Below are 25,270 nucleotides of genomic sequence, written 5' to 3'. Positions count from 1 at the left end.
ACCTTGGTGTTTGTTTAAGCTCGTTGGGTATACAAGCTTGAGGTTTCCTCCATTGGAAGCTAGCCATTTAACTCATCCATCCCTTTCATTTTCGGACTTGAAGGTATGTATGTTAGCACCCTATGGTTGTTGTTTGATAGCATGCATAATCCTATATGGATCCTGGATTGGGTTTAACATAACGAGTTTATGTTTTTCGGTTAACAATATTTAAAACTTAATTTCTTCTGCTACGTTTCCTAATAAATGGTTTATTTTGGACTTTGATAATCTTTCTAAAACCCAACAATGGCATCAAGAGTCACTTATACGATTACATGCTTCAAATTGGATCTAAAGTGTTCGGGTTAGATGGTATTTTTTACCATATTAGCCGAAAACTTTAGGCATTTTGGTTGCCCCTCGATTTTTCAAGATTGTACCATACATGCATGTGGTAAATCTGGAAAAATTGGTTATTTGGTTGCCAAATTTTGTTTGGGCTGAAATTGTGTTCTTCAGCTCTGGCCGAGAACTAAATGGTTGGAAACCATGGTTCTCGGTCTGGCCGAAGACACCCGAAACCCTGTTCTCAGTTGGACGAGAACTCATGGTTGGGAGCCATAGTTCTCGGTTGACCGAAAACTAGTTCTCGATGTTGACCTAGAACACAAGGTTCTTTGTGAACCAAAGTTTTTGGGCCGAAAACTCTGAAACTTTGGTTTTGGCCGAGAACTATGTGTTCTCTGTTTTAGACCGAGAACTAAGGGTCCAAAGGGGAACCACTCTGGTCAAAGGTTGACCTGATTGGTCAAAGGTTGAGCTGTTTGTGTGGATGTTCATAACCTAGCCAATGATCTTGTGTATATTAAAAAGACTTGTTGTGATTTATTCATTTGTTTGTATTTTTTCTTTATTCGGGTTTGTAATCTATTTATTTTTTCAAATGGTTTGTAATAATAAGTAGAATAGTTGTATTTCTATTATTAGACAAAATGTATTAGGATATATTATGTAAAAGAAGACGCAATTACAACATCGTTTTGGTTGGAGCCCAAGTGGAAGCCCAAGTAAAGAAGAAGGATCACAACAAGAAGTGAATGCTTGAAGCATAAGGATGCGGAGTCAAGTGGGAGTTCACCATCTCATACCTTGTGTCATACTCGTCCCTTAGGAGAGACCTTATAACACACTTGTTTTGGTTAACAAGTGTTGTCAAATTTTAGATGGCTATGGTTATGAACATGTGATTGTATTTTATGCTTGTATGGTTGATTTATGATTATTGTTTTATCATGTTTGGATGTTAACAATTAAAATCGACAACTAGCATAAAAGTGATTCCTTTGAAATTATTAAGTTATAAAATTGGTTTTATTTACTATTAATGATTTCGTAATAAAATGGGTTTTATTAAAAGGAATTTGAAAATTGGTTTTCAAAAGTTACCATACATTTGAATGCATGCAAATGGAAGGTACGTCAAATAGTTTTCCAATCTAATATTTTGAAAAACTTAAACCCGTTTTAAAAAACAAGTTGAACACCATCCATTTATGCGATACTCGAGTCACTAGGAGACTTAATGTGGGATAAAGGTCACCTAACCACTTTAAGAAAACTTGTGATTTGAGGTGGATTTGCAATACTTGTGGGATAAAGGTCACCTAACCACTTGTATGTGTAAACTCACACGTGTGTGTAAGTAGGACGACTTGATTTGGAAACCATGTGAATAGGGTCATCGAAGCATGGCGTACAAAGATGTTGATGGGATTAAACATGCCAACTAAACATATGATGTTAAACCGATCCCATAAAACTAGAAGTTGCAAAGGGTTGCAATCGTCAAACGTTAACTGCCTTGTTAATTTGAATAGTGGGATAAAGGTCACCTAACTACTATTTGAATGAAATATTGGGTTCTAGATTTTAATCATTAATTGTCTTGGAGGCATTAAAGGGTATTAACGATTAAAATTTTTTTGATATCAAAAATACTAAATTTAACTTTGTTAAATTCTTTATAGATAGTCGTAAACAATCCTCAGAATGCCATTATCCCACCTATGCATAACCTATCACTGAGATCCATTCTGGATAAGGATCGTCTGAACTATAACAACTTTATGGATTGGTATCGAAACTTGAGAATTGTTCTCAAGCAAGAGAAGAAATCCAACATTCTGGACGATCCTATTCCCGATGAACCTGATGTCAACGACTTGGATGCCTATGCGGATTGGTTAAAGTACATCGAGGATTCGGTGCAAGTTTCTTGCCTCATGTTGGGAACAATGATTCCCGAGATCCAAAAGGATCTCAAGCTAGGGTGGAACGCTTCGAAACGGTTTGAGCATTTCACGCATGTCGTATGGAAGAAACCCAATCTGTTTCATCTTATGTACTTATGATGAAAAGCCACATTGATTGGCTTGAACGAATGAATTATCCCATCTCAAGAGAGTTAGCCACGGATTTGATCCTCAATGGCTTAACTAAAAGGTTTGAGACATTCGTCATGAATTACAACATGAACGGATGGGACAAGAGTATTGGTGAGCTTCACGCCATGCTCAAAACATCCGAAGCCGGAATGGGTAAAAAGGTTTTACCCATTCTTGCGATCAATGAGGGTGGCTTGAAGGAGAGGCATCATCCAGAACCTAAGGCAAAGGTTACTGTTGGTAAGGGGCAAGTCAATAAAGGGTTCAAGAGAAAGGCAAAGGCGGAACCCAAACCCAAGAAGCTAAAGGTTAGCTCCGAGGATCCGTGCTTTGGTTGTGGAGAGATAGGTCACTAGATGAGAAACTATCTGACCTATCTCAAGGAGTTGAAAGCTAAGAGGGATGTGGGGCAAACCTCAGGTACAACTTTCATGATCCATATTGATCTTAATATTGTTTCTTCAAACACATGGGTATTGGATACCTCATGTGGAACTCATATATGCAATTCATTGCAGGAGTTCAAAAGAAGAAATGATTTCAAGAATGGAGATATAAGTCTCTTCATGGGCAATGGAGCAAAGGTTGACGTCCATGCCCGAGGAGATTATGTTTTGAATCTTCCAAATGGTTTGGAAGTTCTTTTGAAAAACATTTTGTACTCTCCTAGTTTGACTAAGAATATTATCTCTGTTTCTTTATTAAGACAATTTGGTTATGATTTCAAGTTTGTAAACAATGATATTTGTGTTTTCATGAATGATGTCTTTTATTTTAAATCAATGCCGTCTAATGGCATTTATGAATTAGTTCATGATAATACATCCATTGATAACTCGTTGTACCAAGCTAACACCAAAAGACTCAAATTGGATTTGAGTGAACTTTTCTTTGGCATTGTCGCCTTGGCCACATAAACAAGGATCGCATGCATACACTTCAAAAGAATGGTCTTTTGGAATAAATGATGATTCATTTGATAAGTGTGAATCTTGTTTATTGGAAAAGATGACCAAGGAGCCCTTTAGTGGAACTAATGAAAGGGCAAAAGACTTATTAGGTATCATACATTCGGATGTATGTGGTCCTTTTAAGACAATGATAAGGAATGGTGAAAGATACTTCAATACCTTTACCGACGATTATAGTCGCTATGGGTGTGTGTTGTTGTTAAGACACAAAGATGAAGCCTTTGAAATTGTTGAGTCAAGATTTGACCTAAGAGAAGTATAAGGAATATTGGAATCTTCTCAACCTCCTCAGAAATCGCTAAGTATGGAATCCGAGCACACTTGGATTCCCGGGCAAGGTTTTCTTACCCTAGCAAGGTATTTTGTCCATCGGGCAAGGTTATCTTCTAGAATTCTTCTTTAGCGTACATCCGAGTAGGGTTCACCATGTCTAGCAAGTTTGTTCTTCTTAGCCAATTAAGTTTTACCTCCGAGTAAGCTCTTGTCTAACCAAGCTTATGAAGCCAAGTGATTGGAAGATCGGGTAAGGTATTCATTAATAAAACAGTGGTCCGAGTAAGCTTGATGAAGAGTAATGAAATATCTCAAGTAACATCGTGCAGGATTCAACTCTAGCAGGCTACAGTGTTACCAAGCACACTTTTCTTTGCTAATAAGATATTCCTAGCAAAGAGATGAAGGGACCATTGAAGAACAAGGTTGCTCGTAAGGTCATGTTGGGCAAGATTTACATGATCAAGAAGATTGAAGTCTACTAGGTGAGTATTTTCTTAGGAAAGTACTCCAAGTAAAGTCTACCCGAAGAAGACAAAGGCACAAAGCCTACCCGGTGAAGACAACCTATGCAGAGTCTACCCAGAAGACCTGTTTTTACACTTAGTATAGTTTTGAATATGTAATTTGAATATGTATTATTTATTTAGGGTGTCTAGAAAGAATGACAGCTGTCAGGAGGTGTCAGGCCAATAAAAGAAATACTTTAGGGCACGCATCCTAACAACGGATAGAGACGGACAAGCCAATTAATATTCAGAGAATATTTGTTGAGCGTGACGGCTGTCATAGAATCGTACAGATATAACTTTCCATCAAAGAAAACCTAAATCGATTAACGTTTGTATGACTTGTTTATATGAATGGAAATCTTTTGAGTGATTCTTGTGTGTTAGTTACCTTTTGTTATTCTTTTAGCAACTACACTGTTTGTTTCTAATTCCGCCTTAAACAAACAGTTTTCTTTCCTAAAATAGCAACTATCATTAACTCTCTTGTCGACACATTTATTGTGTGAGTTATGACTTGATTGTGATTGTGAGTGATTATGCGGGACCGAAAAGTGGTATCAGAGCTTGTTTGTTGTTGATTTGGGTAAAAAATTTGTTGCTGATTGAAGATCTGTTGAAGAACAATGACATAAGCAGAACACTATTTCATTGAAGAGTGACATCAGCTGCTCTGTTCTTCATTTCCGTCCAGATCTGCATATTACCGGTGTTTTCTTTTACTTATTTTGTTTAAAGTTATCATATTTATTACTTAATCTTGCTCTAATCGAACCAGATACATCATATCTGAAGATCCGATTCTCAGATCTGATTAACTAATTCTTCTTTTCAAATTGTCTGGTTACGAAGATAAGAGGTATCTACTAATAAGATCCGTAGACTTAATGAACAGGAAAATTTCACGAAATGGAAAGTCTTATTTGAAACAGCTGTTTGCTATAACGATGTGGATATGTGGAATTCGAATAAGAACGGTCCACAGGATACTACTGAAGGTGAAAATGCAACTGCGGCTGTGCGTGAAAGAATGAGGAAGGTGGATGACAGGGCCTTAGCCATGATTAAGCTAGGACTGTCTTGGGAGATTTTAGCCAAAGTTGCTCATCATAGAACTGCTAAGGCAATGTATGATGCAATCTTTGAAATGTATGAGGGTAACACTGAACTGAAGAACATAAAGAAACAAAGGCTCAAGCAACAGCTAGAGAGATTTAAGTATAAAGATGGAGAAAGATTGAAGTCAATCCTAGAGATTTCTAGCAATTGTTAATGAGTTGAGAACAACTGTCTATGTAATGACTGATTTTGATTTGAACACCAAGTTGCTCAATTCAATGCCAAAGGAATGGTACACTGCCTGCAAGTTCATTCTTCAAAAGCCCAACTTTAACGAATTAATGGTGGATGATGCAGTGTGCTTCCTTCAGGCTGCTGAAATTGAGATGATTGAGTACGAAATGATCAAAGAAGAGAAGCCATGTTTCTAGGTGACCAATGCTCTCATTGCACCTATGGGAAACTTGTCAACCAAAAACCAACAACAGATTCCCATCATAGAGGAACCAATTGAACATGGTGTTGATACACCTAAAGCTTTTGTTGGTGGTAGCTCAAGCAACCCAGGAAACCAATCAAGGTTCAATGTCCAACTCTTAGAAGACAATGATTCAGCCTCAATGGCAAAAGGACATGCACCTTTTGTTGGTGGAAATGGAAGTCATGGATCTGATTACCAAGCATTGCTCTCAATGTTCACTGAATCTTATAATTCTTTTGTAGCAAAGAATATGGTTCATACTAGCATTGTTCAAGATTATTTAGAGCAGATAGATGCAGATGATTTGGAGGACATGGATTTGAAATGGCAAACTGCCATGTTGGCTCTTAGAAGCAAGAGGTTGCACAACAGGACTGGTAGATCACTTCTATCAGGGCCAAATGAAAGAATTGGTTTTGACAAATCAAAAGCCATATGTTAAAACTGTCAACAGCCTGGTCATTTTGCCAGAGAATGCAACATGACAAGAAACTTTCAGATGAACCAGTTCCAGAACCAGTCAAGAAATCAGCAGCAATAGTACCAACAAAACCAGTAGAGAAACAACAATTTCAATAACAATCCCAACAATTTTAACAACTATAATCCCAACTTCAACAATTTTCAACAGCCTCAAATGAACAATCAACATGTGGTGCCTCAGAATCAAAGTTTTCAAAGAAACAACATTCAATACCTTCAAACTGCTCCAACCAGCTCAAACAGAACCAATCAAAATCAACCAAGAAATCAAGGGTATATAGCTTTGGCTACACAGCATGAGGGTGATTTTGACTGGAGCAATCATGAAGAGGACATTTCAGATGACATCAAGAGGGCAAATGTTGCACTTATGGCTTTTATTGAGAAAGAAGCTAGAACATCATCTCAGGTACACTCTACTCCTACTTTTGATTTAAATGAAATTATCAATGAATTAACTGTAAAGGTAGGCAAGCTGGAGGGTGAGTGTTTTAGGAAACAAAGTATCATCAATGGGTATGAGGCAAGTGAGTTGATGAATGAAGAGAAAATTAAAAGTTCAGAAGATGATTATATAAGCAGCTATAGAGCTCAAAAGAGATACACCACTGAGATAGATGGGTTGAAGAAAATGATTGTAGAAGAGAAGGTGCAGGACACAAAATTGCAAGTTGAAAATGAATTTCTCAAAAACTTGGTTTCCACAGGAAACATTTGTGGTATTCTGAACCAAGTGAAAGAGGAAGACAAATACAAAGCAGTTCCACCACCATTCAACAACAACTTTATGCCCAAAGTGGAAAAAGAGAAGAGAGATGCATATCTACAACAATTTAGATATGTCTTTCAAGACAAAGAAGAATTTGTTGATCTTTACAAGAATGTTGAGGTGAATGAAGAAGGAGAATTTGTGGTAAATGAAGAATTGAAAGAAGTCAAGTCAATTGGAGTACAAGTCTCTGAAGATGATTTTGATTCTGATGATCTGAATGCAGATGACTTAAGTGATTTGAGTGATCAGATCACTGATGAAGAAATCAAAGCTGCTGAAAGGAGAAGAAGATTGAAGAAACCAGAATCAATTGACAAACTTCCATTGTATCAACCTGTCACACCAAGAATGAAGAAACAAAATGAAAGAATAAAGAGAGAGCATGTGTCTTTTGACATATGTGAGAAGAAAAAGGTAAGCTACAATGCAGTAAGGCCACCAAGCAAGGCTGTATTGGAAAGGATAAAGAGCAACAACAAGAAAAAGGTGACTGAAACAGTTGATGTTGACAACTTTATCCCTGTTTATCCAGTTTTCTCTAGTCATGAGGTGTTTGATATTGGGGAAGTGGAAAATTTGGAAGAATATGAGAAGAGACAGTCAAGACATTAGGAAAGCATAGATGAAGAACCTTTGATTATGAAGAAAATTGTCTTTGTTAAAAGTAAGGTTGAAAGACAAGACATCAAGATTGAGGAAATTGTTCCTTTCTCAATTGATTTTGATGGTCTGAAGAATCAAAAGACACTTGGAGTCAAAGCACCTAGACCAAGTGAAAGGTTTAAGAAAGGAAGTGATCATGAAAAATACAAGGGAAAAGTTTGGTGCAAGAAATGTGATGAATATGGTCACCACACTGATTCTTGTAATGAGAGATTCAACTTCAAACCTTTTCATGTCCCAGATGAGACAAAGTATGGACAAGACTTTGTTTTATACAAGCAAAAGTATGATGCATACCTGGGAAAAGGAAAGGTGTGTGGAAGAGAGACCATGAGTAAAGATGTGTTGAAAGCTGAAGTAGAGACTAAGAATGAGGAGAAAGCTGATATCAAAACAAAGAAACATGTGACTACATCAGTAAGAAGAAGCATGTCTCCTAAGAAGTCTGATAAAGCTGTCAAGAAGAATGTTCAACCATTGAGAATTATCCCCAAACATGATACAAAATCAGTGAAGTCTGATGATTATCATGGATCACCAAGCAGTGAGAAGACAAGAAACAAGGGTGTCTTTCTTAAAAAGAAACCAACAGACCTGACTGGTGATGAAAAGTTTCTTTTGAAACATGGTCATGAACCTCAAGGATTTCTTTGGAAACCTAAGTTTGAAACTAAGATGGAAAAGATTGTTGACGTAAGAAATTACTCAGAAAAGAAAGACTATGTTGTTCAAGAATGTGAAAGTGCACTGAGAGATTGCAAGAACACAACTTCATTTGTGAAAACTCCAAGAGAGTGTGGTTATGAAACTGACAATTCAGATAATATTGAGTTAACACATGAAGATCCTGAACCCATAACACTCACACCCAATGCTTCTACTGAAAATGAAGCTGATGTTTTACAAGTTGTAATAGCTTGCAATTCATCACTTAACTAATCAAATTCTTTGATTTGTGCAAGAACAGTCCACTCCACTGAATGAAGTGTGGTATATGGACAGTGGATGTTCTAGGCACATGACTTGTAATAAGAGGTCACTTGTTAATTATGAAGAGAAGTTTGAAGGTCATGTGGCATTTGACAGTTATGAGAATGGGGAAAAGATAGTTGGAAAGGGAATTTTAACAATTGGAAAAGTTTCATTTGACAATGTGTTCTATGTTGAGGGACTACAATATAACCTGTTGAGCATATCACAAATGTGTGATAAAGGTTATAAAGTTGGTTTTGATGACTCACATTGTTTCATTTTAAAACCTGAGTTTGTGATCCCACCTGACATGATTATGATGATGGCCCCAAGAAATGGCAACTTATATGAGCTCAACATGAAAGAAGCTATTTCAAGAGGTGGTACATGTTTTGTTTCCAAAGCCACTGAAAATGAGTCAAAATTATGGCATAGGAAATTGTGTCATGTGAATATGAAAAACATGAACAAACTTGTGAAAGGTGAGCATGTAATTGGTTTACCTACAAGGGAGTTCAAATTTGATGATAACTGTATATCATGTCAAAAAGGCAAGCAGCACAAGTCATCTCATAAGACCAAACTCATCAATTCAATTAATCAAGTGCTTGAATTACTTCACATGGATCTCTTTGGTCATGTGAGTGTCCCAAGCATAGGAAAGAAAAGATATTGTCTAGTGATCATTGATGATTATTCAAGATATACTTGGGTTTATTTTCTAAGTACAAAAGATTAGACTACAGAGTTGATTAAGGGCTGTGTGACAAGGATTGAGAATCAACAGGATAAGAGGGTTAAAGTGATGAGAAGTGACAATGGTACTGAGTTCAAAAATGGAGTAATTGACGAATTGTGCAGAAAAGGGTATACTACAACAATTTTCAGCTCCTAGAACTCCTGAACAAAATGGTGTTGCAGAGAGAAGAAACAGGACACTCATTGAAGCTGCAAGAACCATGCTAGCAGATGCTAACTTACCAGTTACATTTTGGGCAGAAGCCATTAACATAGCATGCTATGTTCAGAACAGGGTACTTCTCAACAAAAGACACAACAAGACTCCATATGAAATTTTCTTTAATAGGAAACCCTACATCAAGTTTCTCAAGCTTTTTGGATGCAAATGTTCACTCTTGAACACCAAGGACTATTTAAACAAGTTTCAAGCTAAATCCTCGGATTGTTTCTTTGTTGGTTACTCTACACACTCAAAAGCTTACAGGGAAAATGTGAAAGATCATATGAGTGTAATTGAATCATCTGACATTATTTTAATGAGAATCAATTCAACACAGTTGATGGTGCAGCATGGTTGTTTGTTCATGAAAAATTGATTAAGTCATTCAAGATTTATCCTGAAGACTTTGATGATTCATTCTACAAGACCAGTGAGATTAAAGAGAAAAATAAGAAAACATTGGACTTGGAAAAGTTATGGAAGAAGGTTGCAAGTAAAGAAAAGGAATATACATTTATAAAGGATCCCTCAAGTGAAATTGTTGAACAAGTTCAAGACAATGATCAAATGAAAATCAAAGTCCAGAACAAGATCATGCAGATAACAATCAAGACAATCAAGAGGTGCATAATGGTCAAGTTCAAAATGAGGGAAACTCGAGCAACCAATCAGGTGTAGAGGAAACAATCTCAACAGCAAGGTTTCAAGACCTATTTGAAAGATTGAATATGGAAAACAATGGTGCATCCACTTCAACACAGAATAATGAAAAAGCACCAGAGTTTCATGATGTTGAAACTGAATTGATCATTGAGGAACCAGATCTCAATGAATCAAATCTTGACACTAATGTGTCTGCTGATGTGATAGTTCAAACCCCTTATGTTGAAAATAATCATCCTTCTGAAAACATCATTGGAGATATATATGAAAGAGTTATAAGAAGCCATTCTGAATCTGCAAACATCTGTTTGTACTCTTGCTTTCTATCCCATATAGAACCAAAGAACATTGTTCAAGCAATGAAGGACAATAGCTAGGTAGAAGCAATGCAAGTGGAATAGGCTCAGTTTAGAGATCTACATGTTTGGGATCTTGTGGATAGGCCAAAAAACATATATGCAATCGAAACTAAATGGGTTTTTAGAAACAAAAGGGATGAAAGGGACATAGTGATTAAGAATAAAGCTAGGCTTGTGGCATTGGGATGCCTACAGGAGGAAGGAATTGACTTTGAGGAAGTCTTTGCACCAGTTGCAAGACTTGAAGCTATTAGGATTTTTCTTGCATATGCTGCCTCAAAGAACATAAAGGTATTCCAACTTGATGTCAAGTCTGCATTCCTAAATGGAAAGATTGATGAAGAGGTGTATGTTTCTCAACCACCAGGTTTTGAGGATCCAATGTATCCTAACAGGGTGTATAAGTTAAAAAAAAGCCCTATATGGATTACATCAGGCTCCTAGAGCATGGTACGATGAGTTGTCAAACCATCTTCTTGAAAATGGTTTCCAAGGGGGAGCCATTGACAAGACACTATTCTACAAAAGGAAGGGATCAGATTTGCTATTGTTATAAGTCTATGTGGATGATATCATCTTTGGGTCAACCAATGAACAAATTTGTATGGAGTTTGAAGGGGTAGTGAAATCGAAATACAGTATGAGCTCTATGGGAGAGATGAACTTCTTTTTGGGACTGCAAGTTCAATAGAAAACTGATGGGATTTTCATTTACCAAACTAAATATGTGCAGAACATCTTGAATAAGTTCAAATGTCATGAATTCAAAACTGCTTCAACTCCAATAGACACAAAAGAAAAGATGATAGCTGATGAAAAGGGGGAGCCTGTGGATGAACATTAATATAGAGCCAAAATTGGATCCCTGATGTACCTAACTGCTACAAGACCTGACATTATGTATGTTGTGTGTGCATGTGCAAGATTCCAGTCAAGTCCAAAAGTTTCTCACATGAATACAGTCAAGAGAATCTTTAGATATTTGAAAGGAAGACCAGACTTGGGGATTTGGTATCCAAAGAACCAGTCTTTTGATTTGGTTGCCTACACAGATAGTGATTATGATAGCTGCAACATGAGCAGGAAGTCAACCTCAGGTGGATGTCAATTTTTGGGAGATAGGCTAGTGTCATGGCAATGCAAGAAGCAGACCACTGTGTCAATATCAACTTCAGAAGCTGAATACATTGCTGCATCTGCTTACTGTGCTCAAGTTCTCTGGATTCAGAACCAAATGCTGGACTATGGTTTAAATTTTCTGAACACCCCTATTTTTGTTGACAATACTGGTTCATATTTTACTGTTAAGAATCCAGTTCAACATTCTAAGACTAAGCACATTGAAATCAGACATCATTTCATAAGAGATTGTAGTGAAAAAGGTTTGATTGAGATGAAAAGAGTTTATACAAGTGATAACTTCGCTGACCTATGCACCAAACCACTTGACAGAACCAGGTTTAACTTTCTTTTGAAAGCCCTGGGGATGATCAACTCTGATGAGGTCTTATTGAGGATGTGTGCCTCATTGCGATAATTGATTATATTGATAGAGGTCCCACAAATTGAATGTTGTGTTAATGTGCTTGAATATGATATGGTATCATTGATGCTTTTGTTATGTTGACTGATATGTGCTTAATTGATTACATGTGGAAATTAGGTGTCATTGATGCTTATGATTGTTTGTTAGTTAACTGTTTTGATGTCAAGATAAGTAGTTTTTAATTGTCAAAACTGATTATATGCTTATCTGATGTCATGAATAAATGTTTGATTATGTGAGTAATCTGATCTGATGATGTTATTAGGATAAATTAGAATATGCATATTGTGAAGTCTGCTTGTTTTAATGATGTCATTGATGATCATGATTTGATTATGTTATGCTTGTATTTGTGTCAAAATGTGTTTTCATGTCAAAATGCTATGCAAAATTGAAACTGCAAAGAAAAACATTTTGAACAAAACTATTTTGATATCACAGAGAAAGTTGTTAATGGTGTTGAGACATGATAATACTATTCAGTTCAAAGCTTTGTAGAAGCTTGAAAGAAAAATTTTCATTGAAAAGTCTCAAAGAGTTACTTTTGCTTAAAATCATGTCATTTTGCTCCAGTTGGAAAGGCATATACTTGTATATGTTTGGTCCTATCTTCTATTTTCAGATTGAAAGGATAGCCATTAACCTGAAAAACTGAAAGCATTTGGGGTAATTGTAACTTGTTTTCTATTCGTTTACTTAAATTATGTCAACAACTCTGTTTTGAAAAGACATGTACTCACATATATGTTTGGTCCTGTTGACCACTTGTGATAAAACAGGATAGCCATTTACTTGTCAAATAGGAGATATTGGGGTGACTGAATTTAAAACTGTTTTAATTTGGGAAATGATAGTACATTGACTACTTAGCCAATCATATGGATTTAATAGGCCAAAAGGGCACTTAGTACAGTCATTAACATGTATGGTTGCTTTCTCATGATGTGTAAATTTTGTGATATAAACATTAAGAAACTACTATGTCTTATGTGGAGTTACATTGTTGTCTATGCATGTTCCTAGATATATCTTTCCAAATGATAGGCAGAAAAGTGATTATCCAGTCATACACAAGCCTGTTGGTATTTGTTCACCAAAATGAAATGTCTGATTTAAAAGAATGAAAAAGAACAACTGTGAACTACATGATTTTAAATATTTTATCAACCAAAAGTTAATTAATGTTCAAAAACTTTTTAAAAAAGAAAATGCAAACATGAGGGTTAATTCTAGAACTACAGGGGTGGAGGCAACCATATAAGTCCTTTAAACAATCCGAATGCGTGTCATGTAAGTCCGACTTGCGTGTCATGTAAGTCCAACGTTCAACCTCATATATGTTTGTAAATTTTGAAAAGAAAAATTCAACATTTTTAAAATATGTTCTGTCATTAAAAAAAATTATTTTGACCAAATCCAGGGGGTCAAAGTCAAATTGGGGTGATCTGGAGAAGGCAAATAATCCTTGAGAATAGATAAGGAGCATCAGAAAACAACATGTGTTATCCATTAAGAATTATGCATATTAATTGAAACGTAATCATATCACCAAAGAGATGAAATTCATGTTAAGTCTAGACCTGCTGTTGACCTGTCTATGTTGTCATAATAATGCTGAGAATGAAGTATTGAGAAAGCTACTTAGTCAATATGATCCCATTATTGAGATCTTTTCAGCAAAAGAAAAGAAATTGTTTTGAAAAGAATCATAACTGAAATATGATCTCTAAATGCACCATTTTCTCTTAAACAATGATTTTTATTGTTAAATATAACTGATATTGTGTTTAAAGCAAAAGGTGTTGCATTTTACCTACAAAAGGTTGAGTATGTAATTTCGGGTAAGGATTGATGATTTATAACCTTTCCGGACACACTTAGATGATTTTATCTAAGTTTGTTAATTTCGGGCATGCTTTGAAGTACTTGATACTTTTCGGGTAGAGTATACTATTCTAATCACTTTCCGAGCAAGCCTAATTGTTTAGGTCTGAATATGATGCTTTCTAGCAAGCTTTAGTGATTTTGACCTCTCTAGCACACTTAGGTGTGTTTTACTGTTTAAATTCATTTCTAGCAAGCTATGTGTTTTTGTGATTATGATTCTTTGAAATTACAAGTGTTTTCGGGTAAACTTTGTTTCCCGGGCACACTTATATTTCGGGCACACTTTGAATCTTCATATGTTCCCTTAATATACTTGGTAATTTCAAATTAACTTTCCGAGTACACTTTGTATTAGGAAGTCACTCCTAGCACAATTTGTATTTCTTGAAGGTTTTCGGGCATACTTTGCATCAAAGTATACTCAAGTGAGTAGTGTGAATAATTTTCGGGTAAGATTTGCGATAGGCTAAGTTATTCGGTTAAGGTATGTGCTAAACTGAGTTATTCAGGTAAGATCTGTGCTAGACTGAGTTATTCGGGTAAGATCTGTGCTAGACTAAGTTTTTCGAGCAAGGTCTGATACTTAACTTTTATCGGGTAAGGTTTTTAGGTGTTAAAACTTTTAAAGGATAAGATTATATGACAGCTATTAACTCACTAAACGACAAAATGCATTTAAAACCCACTTTCAAAAGGTATATTAGAGGGAGTGAGAGAAGTTTTTCAACATTATTTTCCCTCTCTCTCCTTCCACTGGTTGCTCTCTAAAAAACCTAACCGACTTATTGCATTCATCATTAATCCTAACCCTAATTTATCATCCCTCACAATCCGACTCGGTAAGCTTTAATTAAACATTTTCCTACCACGATTAAGTGACAATGGGCTCTGATTATTCATGTTTATTAAAATCTCTGTTTTATGTGTAGGTTATAAACTTGTCGAAGAAAGGTTCTTAATGATATTTCTTTCTTCCTTCTTCAAAGTTATAACTTGAAATTGGTTAAAGTTGTGAACTTTAGGACTAATTTCGTGTTTGAATGTGTTTGATTATGTTTTTTCAGATATGGTGGATGCAAATCAACCAAGATATGTCTTTGAGCACAAGCACAACATGTGTGCCTTGTTGCAAGTCATTCCGTCAAATGAAGAAGTTGATGTGATGATCATATGGCTACAACAATCCAACATCAATTTTGCTTTGACAGAATATCCTACTATCTACAGAAATCATTCACTTGATTTTTGGCGATCAGCGAGATTGTTTGATGATGTGAACGGAAAGAGGATCGAAGCCACTGTTGCGAACCAAGAAATTCGCATAGATGAAAGAGTGATTAAAAGATTCTTGCGGTTGAACGATGATTACCCAGAATCACTTCACTTAACAACTGCCCAACTCTTCAGAATTTTTAGTCAGATGATGGGTTATCAGGGGACTGTTAATGATGGCCAATTCCAGAAGGGAATGTTCCCCTTGTTATATCGATTTTTGATTCATCACATCATTCAGGGCCCTCGAAAGGGATCTTGGACTCTTATGAGTCGGGATCTGGCTAATGCCACAGTTGTTGTTCTATTCAGATATCCTTTCAATTTTTCGAAGATGATTTTTGAAGGACTTGTGAGCAACTTGAAGAAGGAACACAGAAACATATTCTTGGCTTATCCCAGATTTCTTCAAATTATTTTCAATCAGGAGTTGGAAGATTTACCTGTTACCGAAATCACTCATTCATTACAAAATCCGGATACATACTAGAGAATTACAATATCAAGCAGTACAAACAGATTCAATCCAGATGTTGTACATGAAGATCTACCATGGCTAATGGTTGATGATATTCAAATTCCTCATTTACATGAGATTCTGGCAGAGGAGGTACAGGAAGAAGAAAATGAGGATGATGGAGATGATGACAATGATGGAGATGATGGAGATGATGGAGATGATGGTAATGATGGAGACAATGATGGAGAGAATGATGGAGATGATGGAAATGATGCAGAGACTGATGAAAGTGATGTGAATGAGAATGACAATGGATATAATGATGGTAATGATGATGATAATGATGATGTTGATGATGGTGTTGGGCATGCAGAAGGAGGTAATGATAATTTTGATGAGAATGTACAAAATCAGAGGGAATTACAAATTACACAAACACCAACTACCACACCTCTTGACTCACCACCAAACACACCACCATACCCACCATCACCAAATGACCAAATATCTCAAACCCCAATACACTCACCATATTCCACTCCACCACTAAATAACCAAACCGTTCAATCCCCATCTACCCATACTCCCATCCTAAACCTAAGCCAAACTGAACAATTACACCAAACCCCACCTCAAACCACAACCCAAACCCCACCTCAAACAAACCCTGTTCCTTATCCTGACCAGTCACAAACTCAACCTATAACCTCACCATCCGATACCCCTCCCTCAAATGCCTTCCTTTTACAAAGAAACTTCAACCTTATTTGTCAAAATGTTGATCTGAAGGGAGAGAATACATAACTGAGAAAGGAGAATGGGGAATTAAAAGCTCAGTTGGCTCTTGCAAATTCAAGAATTCAAACCCTAGAGCAGGAGGTTGAGAAGACCTCAGCTGCCCCAAAACAGGGGGATAATGTAAATGAGCCAACTGGTGCTACTGGTACTGATGAGGTTGTGATGGTAGATTCTGGTGTGATGTCAAACTATGATGGTTTGACTTGTTTATTAAATGCATATGATGCTTCTGAGGAAACCAGTGAAAGACTGATATCAAAGGAGGACTATGAAGCTGATGAGTCTGAAGGAGATGAGCATAACTATGACGTAAATAATGAAGTGTTAAATGTTGTGAACAGAGATGATGATGAGGTTGGAGGAGAAAAGGAGAAAGAAGATGAAATTGAAAAGATAAATTTGGATGATGATATTTTAACTGAGGAGCTTATAATCACTTAAACTGAAACTGAACAACCTGAAAGCTCCAAGAGGGTAGAGCATGATGAGGAAATGGATGACTTGGATAAAGATATTGATGATTTTCCATCAGAAACTAAGGTAGATTTGAAAAAAAGAATGGAGAAGGGAAAAGCAAAAATTAATGAGAATGATGAGGTAGAAGAGCCTGTCAAGGCAAATATTGGTAGAGAAGAGGAGGAAGAAGACAAAGCTGTTGCTGCTGCTAGAAGACTGCAACAAGTCATGAATGAAACATCGGAGAGGGAACACATTGCCAGAACCATAGATCCAGCAGAACTGGCAGAGCAGGAGGTTCTTATTGATCAAGCCAACATTTCAAGAGTTCTTGATGAAGAGGAGGATGATGATCAAATAGTGATTGAGACATGATAAATTTATTGAGAACTGAGGAAGTGGATAACACGCTTGCTATGGTTATGAGCAAGTTCAGTCAGCCTCAAAATTAAACACATTCAAAAACTGAGCCAGAAAAGAACCTAAATATGGAATTGAACTTTGAAGAAATTGGTGAATCTGTTGAATCAATCTTTGCAAAGAAATGGGTTGAGCAGATCAAAGAAGATATCAGGCAAAATCCATCTGATTGGGAATGCACTGATGATGCAAGATATGGGAAGAAATACACCAGAAAGAGGCTCAGACCTGAAGATTATGAACAAGCTGGTAGAGCTGAATCAGTGAAAAGGGGAAAATGGGATGATAAGAACAAGTGTTTTGTTGAGACCCTAGAAGAGCAAGCAAGTCCAATTAGAGCTATTCCTCTACAAAGCATAAGGCCTGAGGAAGTAGTTGATGGGGTCCCAAATGTTCCAGTTCCTGATGTGCCAACTCCTTCAATATTCTTCATTTAGGTCAAATCTCCTCATTTGGGTCAAACTCTTGACCCAACAATCTCCCCCTAGATTGGAACACCTCAGCTGACCCAAAACATTCTATGGTTACTTACACTTAGCAAAATACACATCAAATTTCATAATTGAATTACATAAGTAAAAATTACATAATCAAAAGTTTGTCCGAAGACATTACAAAGCAAAGCCTATTCTATCTCATTTGTCTTTTCCTCTCATTGTAGGCTGCTTGTCTTCTCAGCTGGATCACAGATGCTGCCCTTTCTCTGAATATATTGAGCACTTGGTAGTGAGTGTGTCCTTCTTGTATCACCAAGTCTCTTATATCAGCAAGATCATCATTATGTAGGCATGTCAGATCTGCATCCTTCTTGATTGTTGCCAAGGCCTTCCTATCTGAGTTCCTTAGCACATAGTGGCCAGTGTCTTCTTTGTATTCAACTTCTGTAATGACACCGTTTTTCTGCACTGTGTAATTTGGCCTTCTTATCCTTCTTCCCAAGCTTATACAAGTCTCCATGTTGAACAGAGGATTTTGATCTCGGACTCTCATTTGGTAGTTCAGTTCAGCCCTGTCCATTTTCTTCAGTTTTTCTGACCTCTTTGACTTGTGAAGTTGGATCAGTCTCCAACTTCTCTTTTCTTTCAAAAATTTGAACCCATCAGCAGCCTGTTCTTGCAGATACTTATATAAGTCATTCATTTGTCTTCCTGCTGATCTGTCCCTGTTCCTGTAATCATACAAGTGAAGTGTGGCCATCCTTCTTAATTGATCTTCATTATACTCACGAAAGTCACTTCTGACCACAATCTCCCTTAGCATTCTGCTTTCCATTATCACTTTCATAGAATTAGTAACTGAATCATAGTAAAGCTCTCTTGGTAGATCCACACCAGACTGTGGTCTTGTTCTTTGTTGCACTGAGCTACTTGATTCCCCTCTTCCTGCTTGTCCTCTTCCTCTTTGCATTCTTTGATGGATTGGTGGTCTGAATGGAATTGATTTCTTGGGCTTTTGAGGTCCCAAGTTGAATGTCTTCACATATATTGCTTCCACCATCTCAGTAGGAAGGTTTGCAATCTCTACAATGTCATGTCCTGCTGACTCCAGTTCTTTTAACATTTTAATCATTCCCGGAGTTCTAGCCAGTCCAGCAGGCACAAATCTGCCATCAGAGTAATATCTGGGATTTTCTCCCTCCCTTAATGCTTTTTCCCACTCATTCTTTTGCAGATAGAAAAGAGTCTTCAGATCCTCTTTCTCCAGAACATTAAAATCTGCCTCAGTCATCCCTCTTTTGTTTATCATTATGTTTCTTAGGATGCTGATCATTTCCTCATTCTCCCAAGGCATAAATGGTTCAGTTTCTTGTTCAGGCTTTACATCATCTTGAGGGATATGAGTTTCAACAGGTTTGACTTGCTCCTTTTCCACTTCTCTTAATGTCTGAATTCTTCTTTTCTTCTTTTGAGGCTCATCAGGTAGTTCATTTTGAATTGTGCTCTCAGTAAAGACCCTTTTCCTCTCTTTCTGTTTCATTTTGGAATACTGGTCAAATACTGCCTCTTTACTCAAATTTCTCACAACCTCAGGCTTCATGCCTTTCTCAATCAAATAACCACACATACCATCATACTTCTTCTTTAATTCTTCCAATTCAATCTTATCATCTTGTTTTGCAAATTTTTCTGACACTATCTCTTTCTCACTGTTATAGAGATCTTCAATTTGTTCAGCAGTGTATTTTTCTAAAGCAGCTTCAGGATAACCTCTGACTTTCAAATAAGTTTTATAGTGCTCAGTATTTTTCTTTCTTTTCTCAACCTTCTTTAGGACTTCCTCTGCATTTATTTCAATTATGCCCCTTTGAATATAAGTCATTTCAGCTAGAGGGGTCTCAGCATTAGAGCTTTTGCCAACTTTCTCACCTCCTTGATCAAGGTGATCATCACCCTTTCCATCAGACTCCTCAGAGTCATCCTCCTCATCATCTGATAAGTCAATCATGGCATCTCTCTTGGGTTCATCAGAGGCAGGATGCTCTGGTTCAGTAACATTCACATCAGGAACCTCAACCTCAGGGACATCAACATCAGGAACCCCTGGTAATTTTTCTCCTGGTTTCAGTGTTTTCAAGGGGATTGCCCTGATTGGTTCATCATCAGTCTGTTCAGCATATTTTCTTCTTCTTTGATAAGTCTTTTCAAATCTTCTTTCTCCCCAGTTACTAGTAGGGTTCTTTTTCATGTCTTCTTTTACTTGTTCAACCCATTTCTTAGCAGCTTCAGATGCAATTGACTCCCCAATCTCTTCAGGTATAATCATGTCAGTGTTAAGATTGGTTGATGGTTCAGCAGTCTGCTCTTGTTGCTCTTGAAACTTGTTAACCACATTTCTCAAAGAGTCATCAAACTCTTGAGTTTTGTTCATATTCACCAGAATTTCAATAACCTCTTGATCTGCCACATCTTGAAATATTTCTTTTGCTACATTGGCTTCATTGATCAATAGGTCCTGCTGTGCCAACTCTTCTTCAGTCAAGTAATGGGCAATTGCTTCCCTTTCCATTGATTCTTTAATAAGTCTTTCTCTCTCAGCAAGAGCAGCAGCAGCAGCAGTATCAACAAAGGATACATCTTTCTCACCATATACAGCAGGCTCATCCTCTGTTTCTATTCCTTTGCCTTTTTCTTTTCTTTTTCTCAACTGCTCTTCATTTTCTTGCTCATTACTAGTTTCATATTCATCAATTTCTTTGAACAGTTGATCTAATTCCGAATCATGCTCTGCTCTCTTGGAACTAACTTCTTGATCATCTTCAGGTTCAGTGTTTATTAGTTCCTCAGTAGTAGCATTCTCATTCACATTCTCTACAGTCATCTCCTCATCCACAATATCAGTCAACTCTTCTGTAATCACATTCTCATCATCATTTGTTTCATCTTCAAACACCTCTTCTTCAATCTCATCACTAACATCATAATCATTCATAATCATTTTCAAACCATCAATATCATCAATACTCTCTGCATTAGTCATACCCACAACATCATCATTTATATTCTCCCCCTGTTTTGTGGCAGCTGAGGTCTTCTCAACCTCCTGCATCAGGGTTTGAATCATCAGTTCAGCTTCAGCTAACCTTTTTAACAACATTTCATTTTCATTTGTTAGCTCTTCATTCTTTCTACTCAACTCAACATTTTCATCCTTAACCTCCTCAACTCTCCTCTTCAGCTCATCATTCTCCAACATTAGTTCAATATTTCTTTGAAGTGTGTTTTCTTGTTGGCTTGAGGGTGGGGTTGTAGGTAATGGTTCATAAGTGGGTAGTTCAGTGATGGATGGGGATTGTGTGTGTTGTATGGAGGTTTCTGGTTGGTCTAAGTTGAAAGATTGAGGTGGTGTTTGATGTGGTGAAGTATGTGGTGGTGATTGTGGTAGTGTAGGGATAGGTTGTTCAAGTTCTTCATGTTGCTCCCCTTGTACTTGTGCCATAATCTCCATATCCATACCATCTCCCCCATCATTTCCATCTACATCATCATCAGAGTCTCCTTCAGCACTCTCCTCATCACTCCCTTCTTCCTCCTCTGAGCTCAGCTCAGGTACACGCATTATAGCCAATTCATGGTTTAACAACCATGGCAGAATTTCCAGTGGAACACTTGCATCAAAATTGTTTGAAACACCAGGATTCTTTATTCTCTTGTATGCATCGGGATCTTGCAGTTTATGGGTGGTTCCAATTGTTGGTAAATCTTGTAAAGTGCTGTTGAAAATGATCTGCAGGAATCTTGCGTACTGTAAAAAATCTTTTGCTTTCTGGTTTCTTCAAATTCCCCACCAGCCCATCAAAGATCATTTTGGAAAAATTAAACTGCAGATCATAGATTGTTCCAACGGTGGCATTTGCTAGATCAAGACTCATCAGAGTCCATGATCCCTTTCTCGGAGAAAATCCATGTATGATGTGATGAATCAGAAATCTGTATAACATTGGAAATAACCCCTTCTGAAACTGTCCCTCATGGACATTTCCCTGATACCCCATAGTTTCTCTGAAAATCTTCAACAGATGCTTTGTATCGAAGCTGATGTGATTGTGATCATCGTCATTTAGTCTTAAACATCTTCTGATCAATCTTTCAGTGATCTGTATTTCCTGTCTGGCCACGTCGCCTCGATTCGTCTTTCATTACCATCTTCAATAAGCTCTGCTGATCTCCAGAAATCCAAAGAGTGATTTCTGTAGATAATCGGGCATTCAGTGAGTGCAAAGCTATTGTTTGACCGTGCCATCCATACGATCATCCGAGCCATCGGTTCATTCTCTGGTGTTACTCGTAGTAGTGCGCACATGTTGTGCTTTGGCTCAAACACATACTTTGGCTCGTTATCTGCCATATCTGTAAAACATAAACAAACATATTCAAAGTGAAATTAGACATAAAGTTTAAAACTTTAGATAATTTCAAGTTATGAAAATGAAGAAGAAAGATAGAAATCTTCAAGAACCTGTTCTTCGACAAATTAATAACATAAACACATAAACAGAGTGTTAGTACTCGAATACATAATCAAGTCACAATACCAATCTAATCGTGATCGGAAAACATAAAATTTTATGCTTACCGAGTCGGAAATTAGTAGCTGATAAAAATTAGGGTTTGGATTAATCTTGAATTCGATAAGTCGGTTATTTTTCTTAGTAAGAGAGAGTTGCAGTGGAAGGAGAGAGATAGAGGGAAATAATGTAAAAGAAATTTGCCTAAGTCCCTCTTTTATACATTTTGAAAGTGGGTTTTAAATGCTTTTTTTGTCTTCTTGTGAATTACTAGCTGTCAACCAGTAACGTTATCCACATGATATATTAAAAACATTTAATCCCATTTAAAATCATAAGACCTTACTCGAAAATTTAATTTAACCAAAGTCTACTCGATCTTCTTCCACTAACAACCTTACTCGGTCAAACTTTACTCGAAAAGATTTTCATTTTGAATATAAAGTTTGCCCGAATACTTCTCTATTTAAACCTTGCTCGATCAAGTAAATTAATTTAAAGTTAAGATATAATGAAGAAAGCTTACCGGAAATACTTGATCTCTTGAGAAATAAATCGCAAGACAAATAATCAAATATAGTTATCAAATAAACATTTTTACTAAGAATCAATTAAGATCCTCCAAAAATTTCTCAAATTCAAATTAAAACTTATCTAGCATGAACCCTAAAAATCATAATCACTAACATATTCAAACAACGTATTCATTCAAGTATGAATCACTTAAACAATTTCATTATACCAACTTACATAATCAATCAACGCATTCATTCAAGTATGCTTGTATGAAGATTGTGCTCGAGCACTCTGTCAAATGTGAAGTGTGCTCGGACAACAATCTTGTGTCAAGTATACTCGAATAACTTTCATATAGTACAAAGTGTGATCGAAACCAAATTCTAGCAGACAGTGTACTCGGAAAGTTGGGTTTTGAAAATTACCAAGTATATTAAAGGAACACAAGTGTACCCGAAATATAAAGTGTGCTCGGAAAACAAAGTTTGCCCGAAAACACTTGTAATTTTAAAGAAATCATAAACACATATATCACAGAGCATGCTCGGAATGAAATTAAACACATAAACATTTAACTGTGCTATAGTCTAAAATTTTATAGAGCTTGCTCGAAAATCCTAAGTTAGCACTAAGCTTGCTAGGATAAACACATTCAATCATCAGGTATGCCCTTGTTCGAAGGAACTTGTCATATCAAACCATACCCGAAAAGTGACAAACTTAAACAGTAACATCTAAGCATGCCCGGAAAGATTAACAAGTCTTTCCTAACAACATATTCACTCAAAGCTTACTCGGTACACTCACTTAAGTGCACAAAGTTTGCTTGAAAACACAATCAGCATATTACATGCATAGCTTATTCGAAGCTAACATAAAATATGCATAGCTTACTCAAAACAAGAATTTCTTGTTAACAGTTAGCTATTTCAACACATAATCATCTCAAGACTTCAAGCTTGCTCGGAAAGTGAGTGCAACAGTGTAAACACTTCAAAGCATGCCCGAAAATCATAATGTTAGTCAAAAATGACTAAGCTTACTCGGAAAGGTTAAAAGTTGTCAAACCTTACCCGAAACAACATATTCACACATAATCAACTGTTCTGTACTCGGAAAGGATATATTTCAATATCCTTACCCGAAAATACATATTCAAACAGTTTGTGCTCGAGAAGATTAGAAATCATCAAACCTTACTCGAACTTACGTATTCAGCCTATTTTAGGCAAAATGCAACACTTTTTGACTTAAACCACTTTTCAAAGACATTTCTAAGTTATGTATCATTTCAGAACATAGTTTAAGAGCAAATGGTGCATTAAGAGATCAAATTTCAATTATACTTCACTTCAAAACAATATCTTTGATAAACTGAAAAGATCTCAGGAATGGGATCATATTGACTAAGTAGCTTTCTCAATACTTCACTCTCAGCATTATTATGACAACTTAGATAGGTTAACAGCAGGTATAAACTTAGCATGATTTTCATCTCTTTGGTGATATGATTAAGATTCAATTTGAGCATAATGCAATAATGGTCAACACTGTGCTATGATGCCTCATATCTCTTCTCAAAGCTTATTTGGCTTTCCCCAGATCACCCCAATTTGACTCCAACCTCCTGTATTTGGTCAAAAATAGTTTTTGTATGACAGAACTTATTGTATTTTTGGACTTTTGATATTCAAACATATAGAGGTTGAACGTTGGACTTACAGTTAGCAACATGCCTTTCATTCAAGATGAGACAGATTTTGCCAACATCTTTGTAGTTCTTGTTGTAACCCTCTTGTTTGATAAAATATTTAAAACATTTATCAACTTTTGGTTGATTTATTCATTCTTCCCCTTGTTTTTGATATTTTCTCAAATTTTCTTAAAGCATGTTCTTTGTCATATATAAAAAATGTTTCATTTTGGTTGACCAAATAACAACAGGCTTGTGTATGACTGGGTAATCACTTTTCTGCCATATCATTCGGAGAGATCTATCTTGAGACATGCAAAACAACTATGCATCTCCACATAAAGATTAGCATATTCATTATGTTTATATCACCTTAAATTTTACATCATCATGGGAAAGCAACCATACATGTTAATGACTATACTAAGGCCTTTTTTAGCCTATTAATTCCATATGATCAGCTAAGTAGTCAATGTACTATCATTTCCCATAAGTACAGTTTAATATTCAATCACCCCAATATCTCTTCATTGTCAGGTTAATGGCTATCCTGTTTGACCAAAAGTGGTCAACAGGACCAAACATACATGAGAATATATGTCCTTTCAAAGTCAGAGTTATTGAC

Source organism: Bidens hawaiensis, unplaced genomic scaffold (assembly GCF_021521415.1).
Source record: "Bidens hawaiensis isolate Kalapana, Puna unplaced genomic scaffold, B.hawaiensis_p1.1 tig00034304_1, whole genome shotgun sequence".
Taxonomy (NCBI): domain Eukaryota; kingdom Viridiplantae; phylum Streptophyta; class Magnoliopsida; order Asterales; family Asteraceae; genus Bidens; species Bidens hawaiensis.
This window is presented reverse-complemented; position numbering follows the sequence as displayed.